The following is a 17,641-nucleotide window of genomic DNA, read 5'->3' on the forward strand; positions in this document are numbered from 1 at the left end:
TCAATTTGAGGTTTTTTTTTTTTTTTTTTTTTTTTTTTTTTTTTTTTTAGATAGTGTTCAGGAGGAGAACTTCCTTTTGGGGTGTTGGCTGAGGAGGAAGGTCAGTTGAATGCTTTTTCTGCCTCTCTGAGTTAGGAGGCTTTCACTCTAGCATCTGGCTCCTGAGTCTTTATTGGTAAAAATCCAACCATCGGGGTTTTGTTAAAAACAACAAAGATGAAGCCATGAAATTTGCAGGTAAGTGGATGGACCTAGAAAAGATTATACGAGTGAGGTAACCCAGACCTAGAAAGATGAACACTACATGTTCTTCCTTATCTGGGGCTCCTAACTCCAAATCCTCAGATGTGAGTATACAACATGAAGTCATTACAGAAAGCAGAACTCATAAAGTGACCATAGGTGGAGAGGGTTTGAGAGGGGGATAACAGGGTACACGTGATATGCAGAGGGTAGGAGAGTAATGAGGAGGGGGCTCCAAATGGGGAGGAGGGAAAGAGGTCGATACAGAAGGAAAAAAGGTGGATTAGGGACAAATGACAACAATGTTGTTTGGTAAAGCCATTAGAAATCATAGTATTTTATATTTACTTATATATTATATAGTATATAATATATATTAATATATAGTATAAGAAGGTAAGCCACTGGGGTTGACAGGATCCCAGAAGAACCACAGACAACAAAAATCCCAGGAGCAGGCAGGAGAAATATCCTTTCAAAGAATTCTTCAGGGTAGTCCAAAAGATAAAACAATGTAGATTATAGAGGCTGCTTCTCAGCAGTTAAGAGCGGGCCCCTCTTGCAGAGGACACTGCACATAGAGGACATAGAACTTGGATGATATGAGATGGGTCTGATCTGAAAGCCTTTCTCCCAGTGGTCTAGCTTCTATGTTTCCAGAAAGTACTATGCTAGCTGTCAAGGGAGGGAAGTTATTTAATAGTCCTACCCAGCTGCAATACCCATGAGCCACAATTGTCAGCATGGCAAGATGCAATAAGTGGTCATCACATGTCAGTGGTAACTAAAAGTTTTTAGTGTTACTTATATGTATGTATGTACACACACACACACACACACACACACACACACACACACACACACACACAACCTGCCAAGTCTGTATTTGTAGGTGATTTGTATATAGTTTCAGGATTCACTACTCTGCATCCAGCAGACAAGACAGAGACTCATCCAGGTGAGAGGCTAACTCTCCCAGCAGTCATTAGCCACCCATAGTTCTTTGTGCAGGAATGGGGGCTACAACCAAGGGCTACATCTTTATTCTATACTCTCTTGTCCCTTGAACTACCCTGAACTCAATAGAGGAAATCATCCTTGGTACTAGAAATTTAGCAAACCTCCCAAAGCCAGGGAGGTGATGGATCTTAGAAAAGGATCTACTATTTCTGCCTTTCTAGACCACCATAATTCCTTACCATATTCTAAATCAACTTTATACCCATAGGTGAATGCAGCTACCACCCCTCATTAACCAAGCCTGCCTTTTTAGCAAATGGAGACCATCACGGAAAATCATGACTGGAGATCCACAGATCCTGGGACATCCAGCCCCAACAGAAACATCTGCAACACAGCTTCTGTGTCTATGGCTCAAGGAACATCATTGAAGAAGGAATGGAAAGCCTCTGAGAGCCACAGTACCAGGAAGTATGATAGAATCAATCTCTCCTAGAATTGGCTGCATAAGCAAGACCAGAGCACCGCATTATCAATGGGCATGCTAACATGGAACAGGGAAGTTTTTACAGACTCCCGTTCCTACAAAGGGCTAAAGGCAGCAAATGACTCCTGGTAGAGGAATTAGCCTCTCGTGTGGATGAGTGTTCTTGTCCAATGCAGAGAAGTCATCCCTGAAACTATGTACCCATCTACAAATATGGACTTGGCATATATATGTAATATGTATATGTATATATGTATACATGTATATGTATACATGTAACATAATAATACTAATACATTAAAAGAGGCTATCAACTTGAGTGGGGTGGGACTTGGGAGATGCTTGAGGGAGGGTAGCTGGAGTGGGGTTGGAGAGAAAAGGGATGAGTAAAGGGTTTAATTCTATTTCAATTAAAACACATTTTGAAAAAGATGGGAAAATAATACTAAATGTATATATTTCTATTTAAAAGCAAAAAGAAGATGTTCTAGATCTCTCCCTCCCTCCCTCCCTCCCTCCCTCCCTCCCTCCCTCCCTCCCTCCCTCCCTCCCTCTTCCTCCTCCTCCTCCTCCTCCTCCTCCTCCTCCTCCTCCTCCTCCTCCTCCTCCTCCTCCTCCTCCTCCTCCTCCTCTTCCTCCTTCCCCCCCCTCTCTCTCTGGTAGGTAATCATAGTAGATTAGAGATACTGATCAGCTCAGCTATTCAGATCCTAAATGTTACAATGCTACTTTATATCTTCTTTAGTGTTTCTTCCCTCAGCCATGGACACAGAGAAACTCTGTCTGGAAAAACACAAACAAAAACAACAAGAAAAATTACATTTATTTCAGTTTGGGGTTTCACATGTATCAAATCTCCCCAGGGATCATCTTGTCTTCCTTTTCTCTTGATTTACAAATTCTTCCTAGGTAACTGGAGCTGTGAGGCAGGTGTATACTGTGTTCTGTGCCAGGTGTGTGTGCAGATTTGCTGGCACCAATACCGCTCCACGACAGTCCCTGACTGCAGGAACCTCTGTGTTAGGGGGCAGGGCTCACCTTCCTATCTCAGTTGTTCTTCTCCTGCCCCTTATTTGAGGCTAAACTCCATGAGAGCTATGAACACAGACAGATGCCACCAAAGCCGTCAGGCAATCCTTATGAGTTTCCCTTCTGCATACATCCAAATGGAATGCAAATAGGCTGTGTTATTAGTGCAGGCGTTTCTCATAATCAGCAGCCTCCTGATCATTAGATTGATAAAATATTTTCCAATTATGAACCTTAAATGGAACCTTTTGACTGCTTAGAAGCAAATTGCTATTTAGCTAAAAACCCTTTAAGTGAAAATATTAGTGTGTCCCATTTATGGTGCACTCTGGTTGTTTTAGGGAGCATCGTTTATTAACAACCCCAGGCCATTAGCAACATGATACCGACACTGCTTCCCCCTTGATCACTGAGACAACAACCTAGATTCTCTTTGTGCCTTATGTATGCTGCATAATTCCTCATTCTTGCTCAAAATACTGCTGCTATCTGGTGTACCCTATGCTTAGATCAATAAAACTCAGTGTTTGCTTCTGATGAATCACTCAACTACCAAACAACACCTCGGCTGGTCATGGTCCATTGCCTTGCGACAGACTGTTCTTAGACAATGACATTTTACTTGCTATGTCTCACAGCTTTGAGGTGCACAAATGCCACTGAACCAAAGCAGAACACCAATTCCCTGTCAATTCTGAGTAGAGGTCCAGAGCCATAACACACACAATCTATACAACCAAGGAGGAAAGATTTTTTTTTAAAGGAATTATTTATTTAATATACATGAGTACACTGTAGCTGACTTAAGACACACCAGAAGAGGGCATCAAATCTCATTACAGATGGTTGTGAGCCACCATGTGGTTGCTGGGAATTGAACTCAGGACCTCTGGAAGCGGAGTCAGTGTCCTTAACCGCTGAGCCATCTCTCCAGCCCCGAAAGATTTTTAATATTTGTTCACATATCATGCACCTTCAGCCTTCTCTCAATTGCCCAGATAATGCCTGCTGAAATGCCAGTCGTGTTATCTGCTTCACTGTAGTCTAACCAAGATACAGAGGAAATAGGACAACTTCTCTTTTTCACCCCATCACTGTGGGGCAATTTTACATTGATATGGAGTAGAAGTTGATTTCATAAACTACTTTAAATTGTCAGGGTTTTCTTGTGTTTGTTTGTAGTGCATGGCCTTTGACTACTTTTTGATCAAGTAGTTATACAGACCAATTTAACACACCTTCAGGCTTTACATATTCTGATAATAACTTTTTTTTATGCGTCCACAGAGTTTCATTGTCTTTCTCCCTTTTTAATGTGGAATTTTCATTAACAATCTAGAACATGTGTGAGAAATGCCAGAAAAAATATTAACTTTTTCTGAAAATCCTGGAACACAAATAAGTCTCTTCTTGCTCCTTATTAAAGAAATATTTTAAAATATAATGTTTTGTTCTCTAGTTAGATTTCTTGCTGTTACCCAAGAGAAGAAATTAAAATAGCCTGTAATTCTTTCTCTAAGATAACCACTATGACATACATGAAGACCATTGTCTTAGTTAGGGTTTCTATTGTTATGATAACACCATGACCAAAAGCAACTTGGGGAGGAAAGGGTTGATTTGGCTTGCCCATCCTGGATCACAGTTTGTTGAAGAAAACCAAGGCAGGAACTCAAATCAGGAATCTAGAGGCAGGAACTGATGCAGAGGCCATGGCAGAATGATGCTTCCTGGCTTGCTCTCTATGGATTGCTCAGTCTGTTTTCTTATACAATTCAGGACCACATCAGAAGGCTAGCTCCACCACCCATCAATCATTAATCAAGAAAATGCTTGACAGACTTGTCCATAGGCCAATCTTATAGAGGCATGTTTTCAATTGAGAGTTCCTCTTCCCAAAGTATTTTAGTTTGTGTCAAGTTGACATAAAATTAACCAATCTAATTTCTTATAGTCAGAGAAGATTATAAGTGTTTTGCTTGTTTGCTTTTCAAGACAGGATTTCTCTGTGTAGCCCTGACTGTCCCATTCTGTAGACCAGACTGGCCCCGAATTCAGACATCTACCTGCCAGAGCTACTCTTAACTCCAACTCTAGGGGACTCACCCTTTTTGGATGTCACATTGGGGCTGTCTTACAGTTTCAGAGGTATAGTCCATTATAGTCATGGCTTGAAGTATGGCAGTTTGTAGGCAGACATGATGCTGGAAGAGCTGAGAGTTCTACAGTTTGATTTGTAGGCAGCCCAGAGGAGACTGGATTCCATACTGGGCAGATCTTGAGCATATATAAGACCTCAAAGTCCACCTACACAGTGATGCACTTTCTCCAACAAGGCCAGACCTACTCTAACAAGGCCATACCTCCTATTAGAGCCACTCCCTATGGCCAAGATTGAAACGCATGAATCCATGGTGGTCAAACCTATTCAAACCACCACATGCACATACCTCCATCACGCTAGTTTGAATGAATTGTCCTTCACAAGTTTCTGGTGTTCAACACTTGGTCCTCATTTGGTGGCTGTTAGGGAAGGATTAGGAACTGTGGCCTTGCTAGAGGAAGTATTTAAACTCTCAGCTGCTGTTCCAACAGAGTTACTGCTCAGCTTTTACTCTGCCATCACAGACTCCAACCGTCTGGAACCATGGGCATAATTAAACCCTTCTTTTATAAGTTGTCTTGGTCACTGTGTCTTATCACAGCAATAGAAAAGCAATTAATACATAGACACATACCATCCAGTGGAAAGGAATCTGTGCTTGGTACCATTTAACTTTGCCAACTATCCATGACTTCTGAGGTAATAGACACTCTAAAGGAGACCCTCCTACCTCCATTTTCCTTAATCAGCGTAATCCTAACTGCATCCTAAATACGTACCTTGAATCCACAGACAAATGTAGCTCTCACCCCTCATCAAAGAAGCTTCTTTTTGTAGTAGACAGAGATCATTTCAGAAATGCATAAGGGTTCAAAATATAGAGAACAACTGACTACAAATGGTTCATCTACAACACAACCTTTGCATCTAAGGTTCAGGGAAAATTGCCGAAGAGGGGGTAGACATAACCCAAGAGACAGAGGCCCAGGACATCTGCTGTGAGCCAATGTCTTCTGTATATGAGAGGGAAACTGCATCCATGAGATCTCAACAATTTGGTCACCCAAACAAGATCTGTACAATGGTAACACCAGCTTACATGTCAATATGGGTTGGAGGAAACTCACAACTCCAGTCCTAGATGAAAAGCTACAGGCAGTGAATTGAAGAAGAATCAGTCCTCACCAGGGATGAGCCCCTGATAGGATATCCAGTCTCAAGTGTTCAGCCCTAAACATAAATGCATATGAACAACACTAAATGGACTCATCAGGGTATGTGTGTGTGTTTATAAAAATAATAATTAATAAGGACATATACTTGAGAGGGAGTGAGGGCCATGAAAGGAGCTGAAGCGGGGAGATAGAAGGGTGGAAATGATGGAAATACAGTATTAATTTATGAAATTCTTTAAAAATTTAATAAATTAACTTATAATGAATTTCATTGAAAAGCTAAGGCCAATTCTGAGGATACTATAGTTGATTACCCAAAGGACACAATTTCCTAATAACAGTATTTAAGCTAAGTGTTCTCTAGTAAACATGAAAAGTTTTTAATCTCTAAAGGGTAATAAGGTTAGAGACCTTCAAGATGACTGGGTTTGTGTGTCAAGAGGAGAAATTAGTAATCTCTAAGAAATGGTCCACCACTGAATTGTCTTTTATGATCCTTTTTCCCTGCATGTCATATCTTTTGGCTGATGTTGTCATTAAATGCAATTATAATTCCTGTGGGGAGGGGTATATTCATATCCCTCTTTCCCAACAACTATTTCTTTCTCCAATAGGACAGTACTTGAAGATAAGAACATATGCCTAGAATTTGATAGGAATAGCTGATCGTTTTACATTTGTGAGAACCCAGAGGATGCTACATATTCCTCTAGATTCAGACTTTCCCAACCACAGCAGAGATTCCAATAGAGCTACATGAGTAAGGGATACATACCCTCAGGGCCTTTGTGGTAAAAATCAGTAACCCAGTCTATAGAATTCTGGTACTTCATATTAACATTATATTCCAAAGAACATTTCCACCCTTGGTTTATAGAAAAAAAGAGACAAGGAATAGTATCGCTCTGCTCTTACTCCCAATTATTAATTTGCTCTTTGAGCCAATAATTGAGTAAAGAGTATGACTAAAGATGAGGAACCTAGCAGAAACATGTGTTTACACACATATGATACCTAAAGAGAACATGGATGATCTAAAACTTCACTTATGTGGGAGTATTATATATGTGATGAGCTGTAGGACACTTACATTTCCCTACAGGCCATGGATTTTTGCATCCAGTCAGCCAGCCACCCTGCATAGAATCACTGATGCACAACTAGGACTTCACACACCTACGGCTACAGGCATTGTCACGTTGCTTTAAAGAAATACAGTTTGACAGCTGTCAACATCAAAAGATGCTTAAATTCTTACACAAGGGAACATCAAATAAGAGAGCATTTTTCAGGCAAAGCAATTTTTCTCTACAAAATCTCTGTGGGTAAAACCACTCTGCTTCAAACCTTGCATGCTCTGACAATGATTTTTACTTAAGCTATATCTGTGCTCCCCCAAAGCCTTGACAATGTATCTCAAGCCAAACTTCTTCCATGGTGACCTCGTCTTAATGCCCTGCCTTATTTTCTTATTAGACAAACCAAGCACCCTCCCCCCACTTCTTCCTTGTTTCTTTATCCTAATATCAAGGTTATTTTTAAATTTTAAATTTTGATTTTTTGATTATACAGTTACATAAGTCCATTATTACAAGCATACAATATACCAGAGCATATCCCCTCTAGCCCATTTCCCTCCCTCTTTCTACCCTTTTTGTTTCCTATTTTGAATTAAATTTTTAATTAATGTATAAAATATGCATTAGTGGGGTATCATTATTGTTGTTTGATGTGTATATGTTCTGCAATCAGGTTAAAGATATCTATCTCCTCAAACAGTTACAACAACAACAACAACAACAACAACAACAAACCCTCTCACAAAATTTTCTCTTCTAGTGTCTACAATATACAGTTCTTTTTTTTTTTCCATTTTTTATTAGGTATTTAACTCATTTACATTTCCAATGCTATACCAAAAGTCCCCCATATCCACCCACCCCCACTCCCCTGCCCACCCACTCCCCCTTTTTGGCCCTGGAATTCCCCTGTACTGGGGCATATAAAGTTTGCAAGTCCAATGGGCCTCTCTTTCCAGTGATGGCCGACTAGGCCATCTTTTGATATATATGCAGCTAGAGTCAAGAGCTCCGGGGTACTGGTTAGCTCATAATGTTGTTCCACCTATAGGGTTGCAGATCCCTTTAGCTCCTTGGCTACTTTCTCTAGCTCCTCCATTGGGAGCCCTATGATCCATCCATTAGCTGACTGTGAGCATCCACTTCTGTGTTTGCTGGGCCCCGGCATAGTCTCACAAGAGACAGCTACATCTGCGTCCTTTCAATAAAATCTTGCTAGTGTATGCAATGGTGTCAGCGTTTGGATGCTGATTATGGGGTGGATCCCTGGCTATGGCAGTCTCTACATGGTCCATCCTTTCATCTCAGCTCCAAACTCCGTCTCTGTAACTCCTTCCATGGGTGTTTTGTTCCCAAATCTAAGGAGGGGCATAGTGTCCACACTTCAGTCTTCATTCTCCTTGAGTTTCATGTGTTTAGCAAATTATATCTTATATCTTGGGTATCCTAGGTTTGGGGCTAATATCCACTTATCAGTGAATACATATTGTGTGAGTTTCTTTGTGAATGTGTTACCTCACTCAGGATGATGCCCTCCAGGTCCATCCATTTGGCTAGGAATTTCATAAATTCATTCTTTTTAATAGCTGAGTAGTACTCCATTGTGTAGATGTACCACATTTTCTGTATCCATTCCTCTGTTGAGGGGCATCTAGGTTCTTTCCAGCTTCTGGCTATTATAAATAAGGCTGCTATGAACATAGTGGAGCATGTGTCCTTCTTACCTGTTGGGGCATCTTCTGGATATATGCCCAGGAGAGGTATTGCTGTATCCTCCGGTAGTACTATGTCCAGTTTTCTGAGGAACCGCCAGACTGATTTCCAGAGTGGTTGTACAAGCCTGCACTCCCACCAACAATGGAGGAGTGTTCCTCTTTCTCCACATCCTCGCCAGCATCTGCTGTCACCTGAATTTTTGATCTTAGCCATTCTGACTGGTGTGAGGTGGAATCTCAGGGTTGTTTTGATTTGCATTTCCCTGATGATTAAGGATGTTGAACATTTTTTCAAGTGCTTCTCTGCCATTCGGTATTCCTCAGGTGAGAATTCTTTGTTCAGTTCTGAGCCCCATTTTTTAATGGGGTTATTTGATTTTCTGAAGTCCACCTTCTTGAGTTCTTTATATATGTTGGATATTAGTCCCCTATCTGATTTAGGATAGGTAAAGATCCTTTCCCAATCTGTTGGTGGTCTTTTTGTCTTATTGACGGTGTCTTTTGCCTTGCAGAAACTTTGGAGTTTCATTAGGTCCCATTTGTCGATTCTCGATCTTACAGCACAAGCCATTGCTGTTCTGTTCAGGAATTTTTCCCCTGTGCCCATATCTTCAAGGCTTTTCCCCACTTTCTCCTCTATAAGTTTCAGTGTCTCTGGTTTTATGTGAAGTTCCTTGATCCACTTAGATTTGACCTTAGTACAAGGAGATAAGTATGGATCGATTCGCATTCTTCTACACGATAACAACCAGTTGTGCCAGCACCAATTGTTGAAAATGCTGTCTTTCTTCCACTGGATGGTTTTAGCTCCCTTGTCGAAGATCAAGTGACCATAGGTGTGTGGGTTCATTTCTGGATCTTCAATTCTATTCCATTGGTCTACTTGTCTGTCTCTATACCAGTACCATGCAGTTTTTATTACAATTGCTCTGTAGTAAAGCTTTAGGTCTGGCATGGTGATTCCGCCAGAAGTTCTTTTATCCTTGAGAAGACTTTTTGCTATCCTAGGTTTTTTGTTATTCCAGACAAATTTGCAAATTGCTCCTTCCAATTCGTTGAAGAATTGAGTTGGAATTTTGATGGGGATTGCATTGAATCTGTAGATTGCTTTTGGCAAGATAGCCATTTTTACAATGTTGATCCTGCCAATCCATGAGCATGGGAGATCTTTCCATCTTCTGAGATCTTCTTTAATTTCTTTCTTCAGAGATTTGAAGTTTTTATCATACAGATCTTTCACCTCCTTAGTTAGAGTCACGCCAAGATATTTTATATTATTTGTGACTATTGAGAAGGGTGTTGTTTCCCTAATTTCTTTCTCAGCCTGTTTATTCTTTGTATAGAGAAAGGCCATTGACTTGTTTGAGTTTATTTTATATCCAGCTACTTCACCGAAGCTGTTTATCAGGTTTAGGAGTTCTCTGGTAGAATTTTTAGGGTCACTTATATATACTATCATATCATCTGCAAAAAGTGATATTTTGACTTCCTCTTTTCCAATTTGTATCCCCTTGATCTCCTTTTGTTGTCGAATTGCTCTGGCTAATACTTCAAGTACTATGTTGAAAAGGTAGGGAGAAAGTGGGCAGCCTTGTCTAGTCCCTGATTTTAGTGGGATTGCTTCCAGCTTCTCTCCATTTACTTTGATGTTGGCTACTGGTTTGCTGTAGATTGCTTTTATCATGTTTAGGTATGGGCCTTGAATTCCTGATCTTTCCAAAACTTTTATCATGAATGGGTGTTGGATCTTGTCAAATGCTTTTTCTGCATCTAACGAGATGATCATGTGGTTTTTGTCTTTGAGTTTGTTTATATAATGGATTACATTGATGGATTTTCGTATATTAAACCATCCCTGCATCCCTGGAATAAAACCTACTTGGTCAGGATGGATGATTGCTTTAATGTGTTCTTGGATTCGGTTAGCGAGAATTTTATTGAGGATTTTTGCATCGATATTCATAAGAGAAATTGGTCTGAAGTTCTCTATCTTTGTTGGATCTTTCTGTGGTTTAGGTATCAGAGTAATAGTGGCTTCATAAAATGAGTTGGGTAGAGTACCTTCTACTTCTATTTTGTGAAATAGTTTGTGCAGAATTGGAATTAGATCTTCTTTGAAGGTCTGATAGAACTCTGCACTAAACCCATCTGGTCCTGGGCTTTTTTTGGTTGGGAGACTATTAATAACTGCTTCTATTTCTTTAGGTGATATGGGACTGTTTAGATGGTCAACTTGATCCTGATTCAACTTTGGTACCTGGTATCTGTCCAGAAATTTGTCCATTTCGTCCAGGTTTTCCAGTTTTGTTGAGTATAGCCTTTTGTAGAAGGATCTGATGGTGTTTTGGATTTCTTCAGGATCTGTTGTTATGTCTCCCTTTTCATTTCTGATTTTGTTAATTAGGATTTTGTCCCTGTGCCCTTTAGTGAGTCTAGCTAAGGGTTTATCTATCTTGTTGATTTTCTCAAAGAACCAACTCCTCGTTTGGTTAATTCTTTGAATAGTTCTTCTTGTTTCCACTTGGTTGATTTCACCCCTGAGTTTGATTATTTCCTGCCGTCTACTCCTCTTGGGTGAATTTGCTTCCTTTTTTTCTAGGGCTTTTAGATGTGTTGTCAAGCTGCTAGTATGTGCTGTCTCCCGTTTCTTCTTGGAGGCACTCAGCGCTATGAGTTTCCCTCTTAGAAATGCTTTCATTGTGTCCCATAGGTTTGGGTACGTTGTGGCTTCATTTTCATTAAACTCTAAAAAGTCTTTAATTTCTTTCTTTATTCCTTCCTTGACCAAGGTATCATTGAGAAGAGTGTTATTCAGTTTCCACGTGAATGTTGGCTTTCCATTATTTATGTTGTTATTGAAGATCAGTCTTAGGCCATGGTGGTCTGATAGGATACATGGGACAATTTCAATATTTTTGTATCTATTGAGGCCTGTTTTGTGACCAATTATATGGTCAATTTTGGAGAAGGTCCCGTGAGGTGCTGAGAAGAAGGTATATCCTTTTGTTTTAGGATAAAATGTTCTGTAGATATCTGTCAGGTCCATTTGTTTCATAACTTCTGTTAGTTTCACTGTGTCCCTGTTTAGTTTCTGTTTCCACGATCTGTCCTTTGAAGAAAGTGGTGTGTTGAAGTCTCCCACTATTATTGTGTGAGGTGCAATGTATGCTTTGAGCTTTACTAAAGTGTCTCTAATGAATGTGGCTGCCCTGGCATTTGGTGCGTAGATATTCAGAATTGAGAGTTCCTCTTGGAGGATTTTACCTTTGATGAGTATGAAGTGTCCCTCCTTGTCTTTTTTGATAACTTTGGGTTGGAAGTCGATTTTATCCGATATTAAAATGGCTACTCCAGCTTGTTTCTTCAGTCCATTTGCTTGGAAAATTGTTTTCCAGCCTTTCACTCTGAGGTAGTGTCTGTCTTTTTCCCTGAGATGGGTTTCCTGTAAGCAGCAGAATGTTGGGTCCTGTTTGTGTAGCCAGTCTGTTAGTCTATGTCTTTTTATTGGGGAATTGAGTCCATTGATATTAAGAGATATTAAGGAAAAGTAATTGTTGCTCCCTTTTATTTTTGTTGTTAGAGTTGGCATTCTGTTCTTGTGGCTGTCTTCTTTTTGGTTTGTTGAATGATTACTTTCTTGGTTGTTCTAGGGCGTGATTTCCGTCCTTGTATTGCTTCTTTTCTGTTATTATCCTTTGAAGGGCTGGATTCGTGGAAAGATATTGTGTGAACTTGGTTTTGTCGTGGAATACTTTGGTTTCTCCATCTATGGTAATTGAGAGTTTGGCCGGGTATAGTAGCCTGGGCTGGCATTTGTGTTCTCTTAGTGTCTGTATAACATCTGTCCAGGCTCTTCTGGCTTTCATAGTCTCTGGTGAAAAGTCTGGTGTAATTCTGATAGGCCTTCCTTTATATGTTACTTGACCTTTCTCCCTTACTGCTTTTAATATTCTATCTTTATTTAGTGCATTTGTTGTTCTGATTATTATGTGTTGGGAGGAATTTCTTTTCTGGTCCAGTCTATTTGGAGTTCTGTATGCTTCTTGTATGATCATGGGCATCTCTTTTTTTATGTTTGGGAAGTTTTCTTCTATTATTTTGTTGAAGATATTAGCTGGCCCTTTAAGTTGAAAATCTTCATTCTCATCAATTCCTATTATCCGTAGGTTTGGTCTTCTCATTGTGTCCTGGATTACCTGGATGTTTTGAGTTAGGATCCTTTTGCATTTTGTATTTTCTTTGACTGTGTGTCGATGTTCTCTATGGAATCTTCTGCACCTGAGATTCTCTCTTCCATTTCTTGTATTCTGTTGCTGATGCTCGCATCTATGGTTCCAGATCTCTTTCCTAGGGTTTCTATCTCCAGCGTTGCCTCGCTTTGGGTTTTCTTTATTGTGTCTACTTCCCCTTTTAGTTCTAGTATGGTTTTGTTCATTTCCATCACCTGTTTGGCTGTGTTTTCCTGCTTTTCTTTAAGAGCCTGTAACTCTTTAGCAGTGCTCTCCTGTAAATCTTTAAGTGACTTATGAAAGTCTTTCTTGATGTCCTCTATCATCATCATGAGAAATGTTTTTAAATCTGGGTCTAGATTTTCGGTTGTGTTGGGGTGCCCAGGACTAGGTGGGGTGGGAGTGCTGCGTTCTGATGATGGTGAGTGGTCTTGATTTCTGTTAGTAGGATTCTTACGTTTGCCTTTCGCCATCTGGTAATCTCTGAAGCTAGCTGTTTTAGTTGTCACTGTTAAGAGCTTGTTCTTCAGGTGACTCTGTTAGCCTCTATGAGCAGACCTGGAGGGTAGCACTCTCCTTAGTTTCAGTGGGCAGAGTATTCTCTGCAGGCAAGCTCTCTTCTTGCAAGGCAGGTACCCAGATATCTGGTGTTCGAACCAGACTCCTGGCAGAAGTTGTGTTCCACTCACTAGAGGTCTTAGGATCACGTGTGGAATCCTGTGTGGGCCCTTGCGGGTGTCAGGCGACTCAGCTGGCAAGGTAGCCGGGGCTCGAGTGGAGTGGAAGGGGTTTGTGCCCCAGATCAAGCCCGGGTAGCCTGCTTCCCTATGTACCGCAGTCTCAAGTTCCACGCGATTGGATTGGGGTAGGCGCTGTGTTCCACTCACCAGAGGTCTTAGGGTCCCGTGGGGAGTCCCGTGTGGGCCCTTGCGGGTGTTGGGCAAGACTCTGCTGTCAAGGTAGCCCGGGGCTCGAGTCTCGAGTCGAGCGGAAGGGACTTGTGCCCCAGATCAGGCCCGGGTAGCCTGCTTCCCTATGTACCGCAGTCTCAAGTTCCGCGCGATTGGATTGGGGCAGGCACTGTGATCCACTCACCAGAGGTCTTAGGGTCCCGTGGGGAGTCCCGTGTGGGCCCTTGCGGGTGTTGGGCAAGACTCTGCTGGCAAGGTAGCCCGGGGCTCGAGTCTCGAGTCGAGCGGAAGGGACTTGTGCCCCAGATCAGGCCCGGGTAGCCTGCTTCCCTATGTACCGCAGTCTCAAGTTCCGCGCGATTGGATTGGGGCAGGCACTGTGGTCCACTCACCAGAGGTCTTAGGGTCCCGTGGGGAGTCCCGTGTGGGCCCTTGCGGGTGTTGGGCAAGACTCTGCTGTCAAGGTAGCCCGGGGCTCGAGTCTCGAGTCGAGCGGAAGGGACTTGTGCCCCAGATCAGGCCCGGGTAGCCTGATTCCCTATGTACCGCAGTCTCAAGTTCCGCGTGATTGGATTGGGGCAGGCACTGTGGTCCACTCACCAGAGGTCTTAGGGTCCCGTGGGGAGTCCCGTGTGGGCCCTTGCGGGTGTTGGGCAAGACTCTGCTGGCAAGGTAGCCCGGGGCTCGAGTCTCGAGTCGAGCGGAAGGAATATACAGTTCTTAACTACAGTCATTATTCTGTGAAATAACACAGTAGAATTTCTCAGTTCCTCATAGAAGTATAACTTGGTGCTTATCCAATTATTGACTGTTTCATAGCCTTCCCTGTTTTTCACCCTTCCAGCCTCTGGTAACCACAATTCTACTCTGAACTATGAGAACAAGTTTTTAAAATTCTCTATATAGGCCAGTCTCTGTGATCACCTGACTTCATTTCTTCCTATGCCACATCCTACCTCCCAGCCCAGCTGAAACTCAAACATCTTGTGTTTGGGCTCAGGCAGGTGAGCTTGCCTGATTCTACCCTTCTGTGCATGCTCCCCAACCCTCAGCTCTAGCCTCAGTCCCACATCCAGTGCCCAGCTTTATCTGGTGAGCCCCATTTGTGTTATTCCCAGTTTCCAAGCTTGGGCTGGGACCTACATTCTGTACACCAAGCCTAGGCCCCAGGATGGCTATCTGACTTTCTCCCTCCCACTCTTTTTTTTTTTTTTTTTCTTCGAGACAGGGTTTCTCTGTGTAGCCCTGGCTGTCCTGGAACTCACTTTGTAGACCAGGCTTGCCTCGAACTCAGAAATCCACCTGCCTCTGCCTCCCAAGTGCTGGGATTAAAGGCGTGCGCCACCACCGCCCAGCTCTCCCTCCCACTCTAAATCCCATCTCCAGGCTCAGCTGGGTCCCAGATGCCTTTTGTTGACACTGCGACCAGACAAGTCTGCCTGATTCTATCCTCCATGCACTCTACCCCAATATTCAGATGTAGCCCCGGTCCCACATCTAATGTCCCGGTCTAGACTGGTATGCCCTCTTCTCATCTCCAATATTCAGGATTCGGCCAGGATGTGAACCCTGCATGCCAGCCCAGCCCTATGTCCACCTGGCTTCATCTCACCTGCACCATATCCAACATCCAGGCTTAGCCTAGTCTGCACTTCCTGTGCTCTGTCCAAATGTGCCATGTCCACATAAGACACAGAACCAAGAAAAGAAGTCTACATGCCTATGTCTCATTCCAAAGATCGAGATAGTATGTGTCCACAGACCCACAAGTCCTGCAGAAATGCTCCTCTCTTAGAATTATCTAGATGAAACCTCAGGTAGAGAATTTAAAATGAAGAATCAAAAACTTAGTCAAAGAATTCAAGGAATTTAGAGAAGGTGCAAAGAAGCAGCTCACTGACCTGTACAGAAATAATATAAAAAGTTGAAGAAAGAGATTGAGGTAGACACTAGGAAATGGAAAGACACCCCCCCCCCATGCATACGAATTGGTAGAGTTAATATTGTAAATGTGACCATTGTACAAAAGCCATTTAGAGAGTCAACAAAATCCCAAACAAAAAAACCCCACAACGTTTCCCATAGAAATTGAAAATAACATCATAAAAATTATATGGAACCACAAGAGACCTTGGAAAGCCAAATGCAGTCCTGTGAAGACAAAAGGAAAAGAACAATCCTGGAGGGATTGCCTTTCCAGATTTCAAGTCATATTACAGAGCCACAGTAATAAAAATAGTGTGGTACTGGCACAAAACCAGACATGTAGATCAATGGAACAAAAGAAAAGAGCCCTCCCCCAAGTCAGTACATGTAATTACAGTCACTGGTTATTTGACAAAGATGCTACAAACATACACTGCAGAAAAGAGACCATCTTCAACAAATGATGTGGATGTCCACATGTAGAAAAATGAATTAAGACACATACCCACCTCCTAGCATAAAACTGATTCCAAATGGTTTGAAGCATCTAATATACTTAGAGCATCCAATGTCCAATATCCAATATCCAATATATAATATACTTAGGGCATAAAATTATGAAACTCCAATGTGAGACTTGAAATGTTGGAAATGCTTAAAGAAAATATAGTCAGTGCTCAACATGATATAGATGTAGAAAAAGACTTTAAAAATAAGACTCCATTTGCCCAGGAATTAAGGCCAACAATTGACAAACGGGACTTCACAAAACTAAAAACCTCATGTGCAGATTAGTGGAGAGATTCTCCAGATTGGGAGAAAATCTTTGCCAGTTAGATATCCGACTGAGGGTTAATATCCAGAATATATAAATATATGCTATATATTTATAATATAACAATATATATTATATAGAGACACATATCCAGAATACATATTAAAAACAGTTAAGAAAACAGCTGACCCAATTTAAAATGGGCTTTGCATTTGAACAGAATGTTCTAAAAGAGGAAATAAAAGTGGCAAGTAAATAACACAAAATGTAGTCGTCATTCTTAGAGCCACAGATCATCTAACAAAACCCCGGCAGCAGGCATGAGAATCATCATCTTGAGATATTGGTCAGAGGGATCCAAGAGCCTCCCAAAGAGGAAACCATCAAAGACGGTGCTGCTCAGGTAGGCCGAGGAGATCTTCTAAAGGCGTTTTAAGGAGTGGTGAGTTTGGGTTCAGTACCATGCCCTCTACGTCCCCATTCACCCTAGCAGAGATCAACGTTACAATATAAACATTTCAAAATGTAAAAGCCCCACAGTTTTAAAATCCAAAAGACTTTGCGAAATCCCCAAATCTCTTTAAAAGTTCGAACTTTTTTCCAACTGTGGGCTCTTGTAAAATAAAAAAAATAAGTCAATACTTTCTTACTTCAAGAGGGAAGTCATAATCAAACAAAACCACACTCCAAAAGCATAAATAACTCAATGTCCAATATCTGGGACCTACTCACAATTTTCTGGGCTCTTCCAAAGAGCTTGGGCAACGTCTCCAGCTTTGCCCTCTGCAGCACACAGGGAGTCTTAGGCTTCAGCTGGTTTCGCTTCATGGCTGCTGCTGGGTTTTGTGGTCACCCCATGGTACTGGCATCCCCAAAATTCTGGCATCTTCTATGACAGCTGTGCTGCGCTTTTACCAATAGCTGACTCCCTGGTGTCAGGCCTCAGCTTCTCTGTTTGACCCCTCTATTCCTGGACTTTCAACTGCTACAGAGGCTGCATCTTCACCA

General features: G+C 41.7%; 1 long non-coding RNA gene across 2 annotated transcripts in view; it reads left to right on the forward strand.

Moving 5' to 3' along the window:
• Gm30688 overlaps positions 1-2,080 on the forward strand; it is a 46,173-nt gene extending 44,093 nt beyond the window's left edge. Inside the window, exon 5 of one of the 2 annotated variants that reach the window (XR_001785327.2) lies at positions 1,472-2,080. This is a non-coding gene — a long non-coding RNA (predicted gene, 30688). Of the gene's footprint in view, positions 1-50; positions 238-1,471 lie in introns of those variants that run through there. The other variant, XR_001785328.2, reaches the window with a different exon arrangement.
• Positions 2,081-17,641: the final 15,561 nt, after the last annotated feature.

Source organism: Mus musculus, chromosome 6 (assembly GCF_000001635.26).
Source record: "Mus musculus strain C57BL/6J chromosome 6, GRCm38.p6 C57BL/6J".
NCBI classification, from domain to species: domain Eukaryota; kingdom Metazoa; phylum Chordata; class Mammalia; order Rodentia; family Muridae; genus Mus; species Mus musculus.